Raw genomic sequence first — 10,153 nt, 5'->3', positions numbered from 1 at the left:
TAGAACAAAAGGCGAGTTAACAAAGGCGTTGTGAGATGCAGAGCCACTTCCTTCGTCTCCCTGCGGCTGTTGGATTCGCTAAAGCGAAACTTTCCTGGAGCTGAAACACATTTTCTCCTTTGCCAAACAGGAGACTTGATTCCACAGACGTAGCTTTGTTTCTGCAGGCGATACGGTCTACCCATGAGGCAGCAAAGATCTCCTACAGCCTGTGATGAAAGAAGCTCCTCTGTTTGCCAGAACGTCTGCCAGTGAAGACACTAAACTGCTGAAGTAGCAGCCAGGAAGAAAAAAAAAAAAAACAGTAGCTACTGCTCAAGAGCTATCAGTCACACGGGTGGAGGAACATTTCGTAGTGCCAACTAAAGAGATTAATTGTCCTTTACATCAAGTTGCACAACTTGTGTTGGTGTTGGGAGGTTGTTTTTTTTTGTTTGTTTGTTTCTTTAAGTTTCAACTCTACTTGTTGGTTTTCTTTCATCCATGGTTTCACATCACGAGTGAAGCTCTTTCTGAAGTCTCTTCTCATGACTTCCTGTTACTGTAAATATCCAGGCATCAAAGGGTCTTGCACCACGTCATCTACGCTCTCCGGTTATACACCTGCTGCACCCAAACTCAGGTCTTTAACCTTTAGTGAGATAGAAGTAAAAGCTCTGTGCTTCGATCATCAGTGTCCTGAAACAAACTTCTCGCTCCAGTTTAGACAGCCGTCTGTTTTGTCCTCATTGCTTCATCAGGACAGTAAAGACATGTCAAATCTGTGCAGAAGATATGTAGGGTGACGTTTCACACTTACATTACATTGTTGTTGCTAGGATTCAAACATTTGTTAAACACTTTATGACTTACATGCTTTACATTACTGTATAAGAGCAGTTACTCAAGGGTTTAAGGTGGCAGAGTTTGAACCTGATACCTTCTGGTCAGTAGTCCAACACCTTAACCACTGAACGAACCCTACATACAGTATGGGAACCAGCATTAAGCTGGTTGCATAGTAAGTAAGAAAAAAAAATTGAAAAAGTAAAACAATTTAAAAAAAAGTAAAATAATTTGTAATGCGAAAGTGGGCATAACTGTTTTATTGACTGACATTGGCCAGCCAAAGTGCACATGCTGGCAGATGAACTCTTCCTCCATCACAACTATTCTTCCTGTTCTCGATGAAGGAAGGCTGTCCGACATCTACAGAAGGCTACAGAATGTTTACAGATATGACACCAATAACAAGAGCAGATGAACAAGGAAGGGGAATTTAAAGACGGGGAAACTAGCACTAAAAACTAACTAAGCAGTGGGAAACCATTAACTGTGAAAAAGTGGAATTTCAAAAGGATTTGAGAGTTTGGTTCAATGATGATGTATTAGTGATCTGAGTCTGAATATTTTTTTTTATATAAGTCTTTTAAATAAGTCCATCACCTAATTTCAGTAATTTACACTACCGTTCAAAAGTTTTAGAACACTTGCAAATTTCTTTTTTTGTTTTTTTTGTTTAGTGATTTATTTTCTACATTCTACAACAATACTGGGGATTTCAAAACTATAACATAACACATATGGGATTAGGTAATTATGTAACAACAAGAAAAACAACAGTTAGTTGTTATTTTAAGACACAGAGGTCTGCATTTCTCTAATAGTTCTTGCAAAAACAGTATTGTCAAGTGCATTTGCAAAACCCGTCAAGCACCATAATGAAACTGGCTCTCATAAAGACCATCCCAGGAGGGCGAGACCAAAACCTACCTCTGCTGCAGACGAGAAGTTCATTTAGAGTTATCAGCCTGAAAAATGACCAATTAACAGCACCTCAGATTAGAGGCGTTATGAAGTCTTTACAGAGCAGAAGTAGCAGAAACATCTCACCATTAACTGTTCAAAAGAGATTAATGGATTTTTTGGATGCCTTCAGCATTCCTTTACAATGTAGAAAGAAATAAAAATTAGGAACCATCGTGGAGTTAGAAAGTGTTCTAAAACTTTTGAACGGTAGTGTATTTTATCTCCATAGGTTAAAAAAAAAAAATATATATATATATTGACCCTTCTGGAACACATTTTCCATAACCCTGTGTTCCATCTCCTGATATGTTTATCATGTAAATCATAAGCTACTCACTGTAGTTCGAGTTATAAGAACTGTTGCATCTGAAAGAGATTAATTACTTCAGTAATTATCCCATCAATGTCTTTTAGGCATTTCCTTATCTCAATTCAATTCACAACTTTTTTAAAAAAATGAATGCTGAATCCCAAAAAAACTGTCAAGTTTATTTTTATGGCAACATTTCCAGTTTCGCAAATAAGAAAGATTACTTTTCCAAACTCTAGTGCCGTTCTTTGTCATTTGTTAGAGGATCTGATATTCAATATGTTTTTTTTCCGATATCACCGTCCACCCTGTTTAAAGTATTGGATTGAGTACAATACTGGATGTCAGATCGGTGTTGTCTCACATTATTACTTAGACATGATTGAACTTGTCATTTCTCAGTAAGCACTTCAGCGCTTTAACTGTTGCTTGACATTTTGTAAGTTGTCCATGTTTCTGAGCCTGGGTTAATGCCTGTTAGGAGTAGCACACGCTCTCCCTGTGCCAATGTGGCTTTTCTTCAGATTCCCATGTTTCCTACAAGTGTCCAAATAAATATACATGGATTCTACAGGCAATTGTAAATTTACCCTATAGGAATGAGAGTGGGATTATGGTTTTCCCTGGCGTCCCAACCAGAGTACATTCTGAGTAAATTCCTGGACTCCGCACGACCATCAACTGATCAGAAGGAATCAGAGTAAATAAATGAATGGTTGCTCAATTAGGTACAGTAGTTACTTGCTATTAATAAAGGTTATAAAGTTTGACCTTATGATGAAGTGATGACATCATGACTCAAACAGTTACCTAAAAATAAACAGTTTCTGGTAGGTTTTTTTTTTTAAAGCTCCCAGCACACTTAAATTAACTAATAAACGTAATTACATAATTTTTTTTACAATTACAATAACATAATTGTATTTATAATATAGAATTATTTTCTTAATTGAAGTGGGTGTGGTAGAGCAATATAAAAAATACAGTAAATACAGTAAAATACAGTGCTGTGAAAATGTATTTGCCCCCTCCCTAAATTTGTATTTTTTTTTGCATCCTGTACTTATTACACTTAAATAATTCTAATCATCAAACTAATTTTAATATTACACAAAAATAACCTGTGTAAATACAGCATACACCCTGTTTTTTCCAGGGATGCCGTATGATGGCTGACCCTGCCTTCTGACTCCAGCCTATTAACAAGAAGCTGGGATATATGAAGAATGAGGAATTTCACTGTGTAGTTATTAAGGGATAAAAATCAGCCCGAAACTACCTGGTCTTATTTGAAAAAGTAATTGCACCTACACCTAATAACTGGTTGTGTCAGCAATTGCAATAGCAACAATTGCAATATCTGGCAGGTAATCATTTATATTGCTGTGGGGAAATTTTGGCCCAATTTTTGGCTCTTCTTAGCAGAATTCTATTAATTCAGCCAATTCACATTGGAGGGTTTTCAAGCATGAATGGCCTCTTTAAGGTCATCTGAATCGGAGTAAATCCAGAATTTGACTAGCTCAATCCAAAACCTTAACAAAGAAAATTATCGATTAAAAACTCAAGTTTGACAAATATGAAAATAAATAAATAAATAAAAAAATCAAGAAGGGGGCAAATAATTTTTTTTACACCACTATATGCAGGGCAGTGGTCCTGGTTGAGAAACACTGATGTATTAAGCCATCTCACAAGGTTTACGTATATCATGCTATAAAACTGAGTTAAACAAAGCATGGAAAGTGCATTCACCAGACAGTTTAATGTCATCAGTAAAGAAAGTTTGCATTGTGACATACATTATATACGTACATTGTACACGTACACATAGTGAAATTCAGCTCTTTGTACTGTATATCCTACAGTAGCTTTGTCAGGAAGTTGAGGTCAGAGCTCATTCCTATCCGCATGCTGCAGGTTGTTGGTTTATTTGAATTGCAAAAGAAACACAAAGAAGTAGGAAACTGCTCGACTTTGTGTTGTGTTTTGCAAATACTTTTCATACTTGTCAAGACTTCTCATGGCTGTCAAGTTCTCCTTTGGCCAGCAGGGGAAGACATTTCCTCTAACAATATTGTGACGCTCCACTTTAATAAACCTATACGAACACTATGTAGATTTCAGTGGATGCCATGTTACATGCATGTTACTTTCTTTTCTGAACGTAAGAAAGCAATTTGGTTCTAGAGACAGGACAGTTACTTTGTTTTTTGTTTTTTGCTACATTGAAGACATTTGGGTTTGGAGCTCGAAAGATAAATGAGAAAATGTTGTAGAAGTTGTGTCAAAAAACTTCAATTAGAATCTCACTCATCTTCTAAGCTTAGATTCTGTTACAGATTGAAACAGATAGTCTTAAAGTAAAAAAAAAAAAAGGTAATAACACTATTATTTAGTTGTAAATATATATATAATAACAATAACATCATCAAGCAGATGACCCTCACATAACCAAACTGTTTGATTTCTCTCCAGCTCCGTCCAGCCCTATACCACAGATTGTGTTTATCTGAAAGTGTTTATCTCTTCGGTCTCGTCTTTAGGAGATGAAATGCTGCTCAGTCGTGTGAAGATCTGTTTATTCTAGTGACTCATTGCACATAATAAGCAAATTTTGGACTGCTCCTAGTTGTCATGGTCTCTGTTGGCCACCAGGTGGAAGACATTTCATTTCACAACACTGTGAGTGAGATTCTAACACTGGATGAAATAGAAATCAAAAGCTAACTTAGCTAAGACTCACACTTTATCCTTGTGAGAGTCACAGTAGATAGTAATCGAAATTAAAGGTCAGATCGTGTCTGGCTTCAGAAACAGCACTGCTACCTCCTGTACCATTGTACAGACTTATTATTATTATTTCCTTAGGAATCTGTAGAGGTTTCTGCTACTTCCTTTCCTGCCTTGCCAAGGAGTACTGTGTATTGTTTTGACTTACAGCTCCAGGGTCGATGATTCAGTCCTATATTAAGAAGATTATTTGTGTGACGTTTGTGTCATTTTTTTTTAATTTAAGAATATTGTTTCCTGGATATACACCAGATCATGTTGTAACAGTTGAGTGTGCTAAACCTCAATAGCTAGCACAACACAATACAGAAAATATATCACCTGGAAGTTGATCGAGGCCAAGCAGTGATGATTGCATGCCTACAATATATGAATGGATAAATGAATTGTGAATTACAACCTATTGTCTCATAACTACGACTCGATATCTCATAATCATTAAAGCCAGATCTTTACATTATGACTTATTAGCTTGTAATTATGACATAATTTTTTTTTAAAATAATTATTTAATACATTAAAAGTAGTAATGCACAAAGGTCTTGACCAACATCTCATTTCTTTTTTATTTTGTTTTTAAACAGCCAGACTTTCTTGTATTTTTTAACATAATCTTGTGGAATGGATCTCCAGGCTTCCTGAAGGACAGATGATCAGGCTGGTGATTAGTAAACTGGTGATGCTGAACACTGAGTGGTTGGAACTGACGAGAGGAAAAATGAGGTCGCTGCTGAGCACAATCATTTTTAAAACTGTATCTTTAGGCACTTTGCAGTCTGTCGCAGTAAAACGTTTGTTCCAATTTCTGTAATTTAATCTACAAAATGTGATTTAATTTAACATGAAGAAATGGGGGGTGGCACAAGACTTTTGCACAGTATTGTACTGTATATCTTATAATTTCTAATTATAAGTATGAGATAGTTGCACATAAGACCCTAAATAAATAAATAAATAAATAAAAAAACATAAAAGATTTTATCTATGTGCAGTCACTTATGCAGTTGTGCGCCACACATTTGCTTAGTGGGCGGGTCTGTTCCCCCCCCCCTTTATGAATGCAAAGTAACATACAGGTAGCTATCTAATCAAATAAAGTAGAAGTGATTATGAAAACATCCTATTTGTATATATTTCTTGTTATCAGATTAAATTAACTCCTATTCACTACTTGTTAACTGAAAAGCATCATATCATATGGCAACACTGTTTATAGCGGCACAGTGGCTTAGTGGCCCTGTCGCCTTGCACCTCTGGTCAGGGTTCAATTCCCGCCTTTTTCTGTGTGCTTGGAGTTTTCACATACACATGGTGGGTTTCCTCTGGGTACTCCATTTTCCTCCCACAATCCAAAAGACGTGCAGGCTAGGCTGATCGGTGTTTCCAAATTGCCCGTAGTGTGTGAAAGTTAAGGCGGCACGGTGGTGTAGTAGTCTGGGTTCAATTTCCGGCCAGGCTCGATTCCCGTCTGTGCATGGAGTTTGCATGTTCTCTCCGTGCTTGGTGGGTTTCCTCCGGGTACTCCGGTTTCCTCCCACAGTCCAAAGACATGCAGGTTAGGCTAACTGGCGTTCCCACATTGCCCATAGTGTGTGAGTGTGTGTATGTGTGTGTGCACTGTGATGGATTGGCCTAAGTCTCCTAGGATAGGCTCCAGGTCCCTGCGACCCTGAATACAGGATAAAGCGGTATAGACGATGAGTGAGTGAGTCAGTGTGAATGCTAGACAGAAGTTCTTCCATAGTCGTACAAAATGGGAATAAAAACAGCGGTCATCTCTGGCCTCCATGAACCCTGGTTGGTCTACAGAGGTTTCTAGATGGATGAATTGAATTCTGTTTATATTGTGCTTGCAGGGTGGACATTTTTTTTTTCTTTTAGGTATTTTTAAGGTATTAAAAGTAATTTGTTCTGGTGAGCTATTTGGCCTTATTAGAATGCTTAATAATAGTAATGTTTTAAACTAAGACCCCTTCATGAACTGTTGTTGCCTTGCTCAGGGCAGATGTTACTGCACTGCACTGCTCACTTCCCCCAGCAGGCTGCACACTTGGAGCACTTTTCCACCTGACCCGCCCTGATTATGCGCGGCTGCGTTTCTTTCGGAACACCGCGGAACACCGAGTGCACTAACCAGTGTGCAGCGAGCCGGTCTCTCACTCCCTGTGTAGTGCGCTGTTCTGTGCTCTATGCCGCGGTTTGGCACTCTGTCCCGCGCTGCTTTTTTTTTTTCCCGGAAGAGGAAATCTTATAGTAGTTTTGACGAAGTTTTGGGAAAGTTTTTTTTCTCCAGTGTTAAAGCTGATGCCTCGGTTTGGCTCGGAGTGTGTGTGTGTGTGAGAGAGAGAGTGATCTGCGATTCTACTACAAACACAGACAACCGACTGAGCGATGGTGAGCCTGCTGCTCTTTTCACTCTGTGTGTGTGTGTGTGTGTGTGTGAAGTGTTTTGTATAAGAGTTTATTATAAAGCGCGTGGACTCTGCAGGAGGAGGATTTCACGGTGTATCAGTAAGTCATCAGTGTGTCCAGCTGTATCCTGTCTAACACACACTCTAACACTCCTGCGCGCATGCCTGTGTGTCCAGCAGAAATGTTTCACATGGAGACATTTACTAGTACTGTATAGTGTGTGTGTGTGTGTGTGTGTGTGTGTTTATTCCGCTCTGGTGGTTGTTACATGTGTTGGTCATGTGCATGTTTACTGGAGCAAAAAAAAAAAAAAAATTTTTAATTTTTTTAAAACACCAAGAATAATCATCCTAGTAAAAAGTAACAGATAAATAAAAAAAATATTTGTTTTTTGGGTAAACGTTTGAAAACTAACATGTTATTATATACAAATAAATACAATGTAACAATTTTTGTGACCAGACTTGTGCTGACTAAATTGCAAAAAAAAAAAAAAACAACTTAAGAAATAAAAAAAAATAGTGAAACAATTAAATAACAGAAAAAGCAAATAATTAGTGAATAAATAAATAAATTAGTAAATGAATAAATAAGTAAGTTCATAAATTTGCTGAACACATTTTGATGTCTGCAATAAAAAATGTTAAATGTTTAAAAAAACTGTTTGGAGAAAATATTAATTTTCATCTTTTATTGCACACATTTATCCTAATTAATTTAGCAAACCTTTATTTTAAACAAAATAAATTAATAAAATAGCCAATTATTATGTCTTTTTTTCACTCCAGACTTGTGCCACCAAATTGCAAAAAAAAACTGGCATAAAATGTGTCTGTACAATGTGTGTGTGTGTGTGTATGTATATGTATATATATGTATGTAGGCCTATATATATATATATATATATATATATATATATATATATATATATATGTGTGTGTGTATACACACACGTATATAAAGAGAAATACATAAAATGTTTATATGGTTTAACCAACATATAAAAAAAGGAGTCGCTATTGTAAGCATTAAACTTTAAGTTTCTGAAACAGGCGATTGTGTTGTCCTCTGCTGTTTTTCAGTAACATTCCAAGGTGTGTATTATTATTATTATTATTAATAGAAGACAAGTGAGGTCTGTTTATAACGTTTAAGTCAAACCGGTGAAATTTCTCCTGAATAAATGTGTAAAACCGGTTGAAATTTACAGAAGACTTCATGCACAGTACAGTGATGAAACTGTGCAATTTTTTTTTTCAGGAAGGCCAATATCTGTAAATTGAGGAAGCTTAAATATTAATGCAATCAATTCTGTAAACATTCAGCAAGTGGAATGCCTGATTTTTGAAGATCGACAGATAACTTGTCAATGATTTTGTAAAAGAGACGCATCTGTCTGTGTAAACTGATAGATTAAAAATCAGAAGGGGGAGATATATATTTGATTTCCCTCCCTCTAACCCTCTGCCACAAAAAGTAAAAATCTTTTGTTCATTTGTTTTTGCCATTTAAAAAAAAAAATGGAAAACAAGAACAGCAAAAAAAAGCAGCCTCCTTTTTAATTTTTTTTTTGTTACTTTCTTATCTACATGTTTTTATCTTTAGTGCATGTTTTTGTCCTTTGTGTCACCCCTTTTATTGCTCGATCTGTAAATGCTTTTCATTTTCCCACATAAATATCATTAATTATATTGTATTTAATGTTTCCGAGCTGTTTGATTTAATGCTCATATCCAGTAGATGCAGTTCACTTGAGAGGTCTGGAAGTTTCATTCAGGCTGTGTGTACATCTCTGTGGCCAAGTCCTATAAATCAGTGGTGTAGCAGTATCATGGCTTTCTCAGTTCAGCACAGCTTCTAAAGAAACAAACATGTACATTTCTCCAGGTCCATTTCTTCCTCAGAGGCGGTCGATTTTTAGGACTCGTCATGTTTTCGTGTCGATGTTAATAAGGAGGGAAAGCTTATAGATCTTATAGCTCTTATAGCTCCTATGTGAGGCTAGGTCAGTGTAGTGTGACATGTCTCAGGAGACTGTTGCTGCTTCTCTGTGTGTAATATCATGAGGTACTCCATGTCCTTCTTGAAGACGTGATTTGGATTGATCAGGAGGTCTGGATTAATTTATTATGATGGTAGTCAAGCTTGCGAGGTTATATTAATGCACATCATGGTACCTACACAACTTAATTTAATTTATATATCACTTAACAATGGTTATTGTTTCTATAGTAACAACTTACACTGAGGATTGTATGAAGGATTCCTCCTTTTAAATGGATAAAAAAATATGTAAATGTTGATATGGGGACTTGGTGTTTAATTAGCATATATAAAAGGAGTCGCAATTGTAAGCATTAAACTTCACGTTTCTGAAACAGGCGATGGTGTTGTCCTCTGCTGTTTTTCAGTAACATGCCAAGGTGTGTATTATTATTATTATTATTATTATTATTAATAGGAGACAAGTGAGGTCTGTTTATAACGTTTAAGTCAAACTGGTGAAATTTCTCCTGAATAAATGTGTAAAACCGGTTAAAATTTACAGAAGACTTCATGCACAGTACAGTGATGAAACTGTGCAAAAACTTTTTTCAGAAAGGCCAATATCTGTAAATTGAGGAGGCTTAAATATTAATGCAATCAATTCTGTAAACATTCAGCAAGTGGAATGCCTAATACTTGAAGATCGAACTTGTCGATAACTTGCAGAAGAGACGCATTTGTCTGTGTAAACTGCACACACACTCATTCACCAGCAGCGCTTGCACATTACAAAAACTCAGCTAGGAGTTATTACCCCGTCCCCATACAGTCCTGACTCCGCTTCAAGACATTTTCCAATGTTTA

General features: G+C 36.5%; 1 protein-coding gene across 1 annotated transcript in view; it reads left to right on the top strand.

Annotated features, from left to right (window-relative positions):
* Positions 1-7,154: 7,154 nt before the first annotated feature.
* The window catches only part of itprid2 (ITPR interacting domain containing 2), a 77,464-nt gene continuing 74,465 nt past the window's right edge, over positions 7,155-10,153 (top strand). Inside the window, exon 1 of the mRNA XM_053496142.1 lies at positions 7,155-7,285. The gene's annotated coding sequence lies outside the window, so the exon portion shown is untranslated. The remainder of the gene's footprint in view (positions 7,286-10,153) is intronic.

The sequence above is a fragment of the Clarias gariepinus genome, chromosome 5 (assembly GCF_024256425.1).
Source record: "Clarias gariepinus isolate MV-2021 ecotype Netherlands chromosome 5, CGAR_prim_01v2, whole genome shotgun sequence".
NCBI classification, from domain to species: Eukaryota; Metazoa; Chordata; class Actinopteri; order Siluriformes; family Clariidae; genus Clarias; species Clarias gariepinus.
This window is presented reverse-complemented; position numbering and strand designations above follow the sequence as displayed.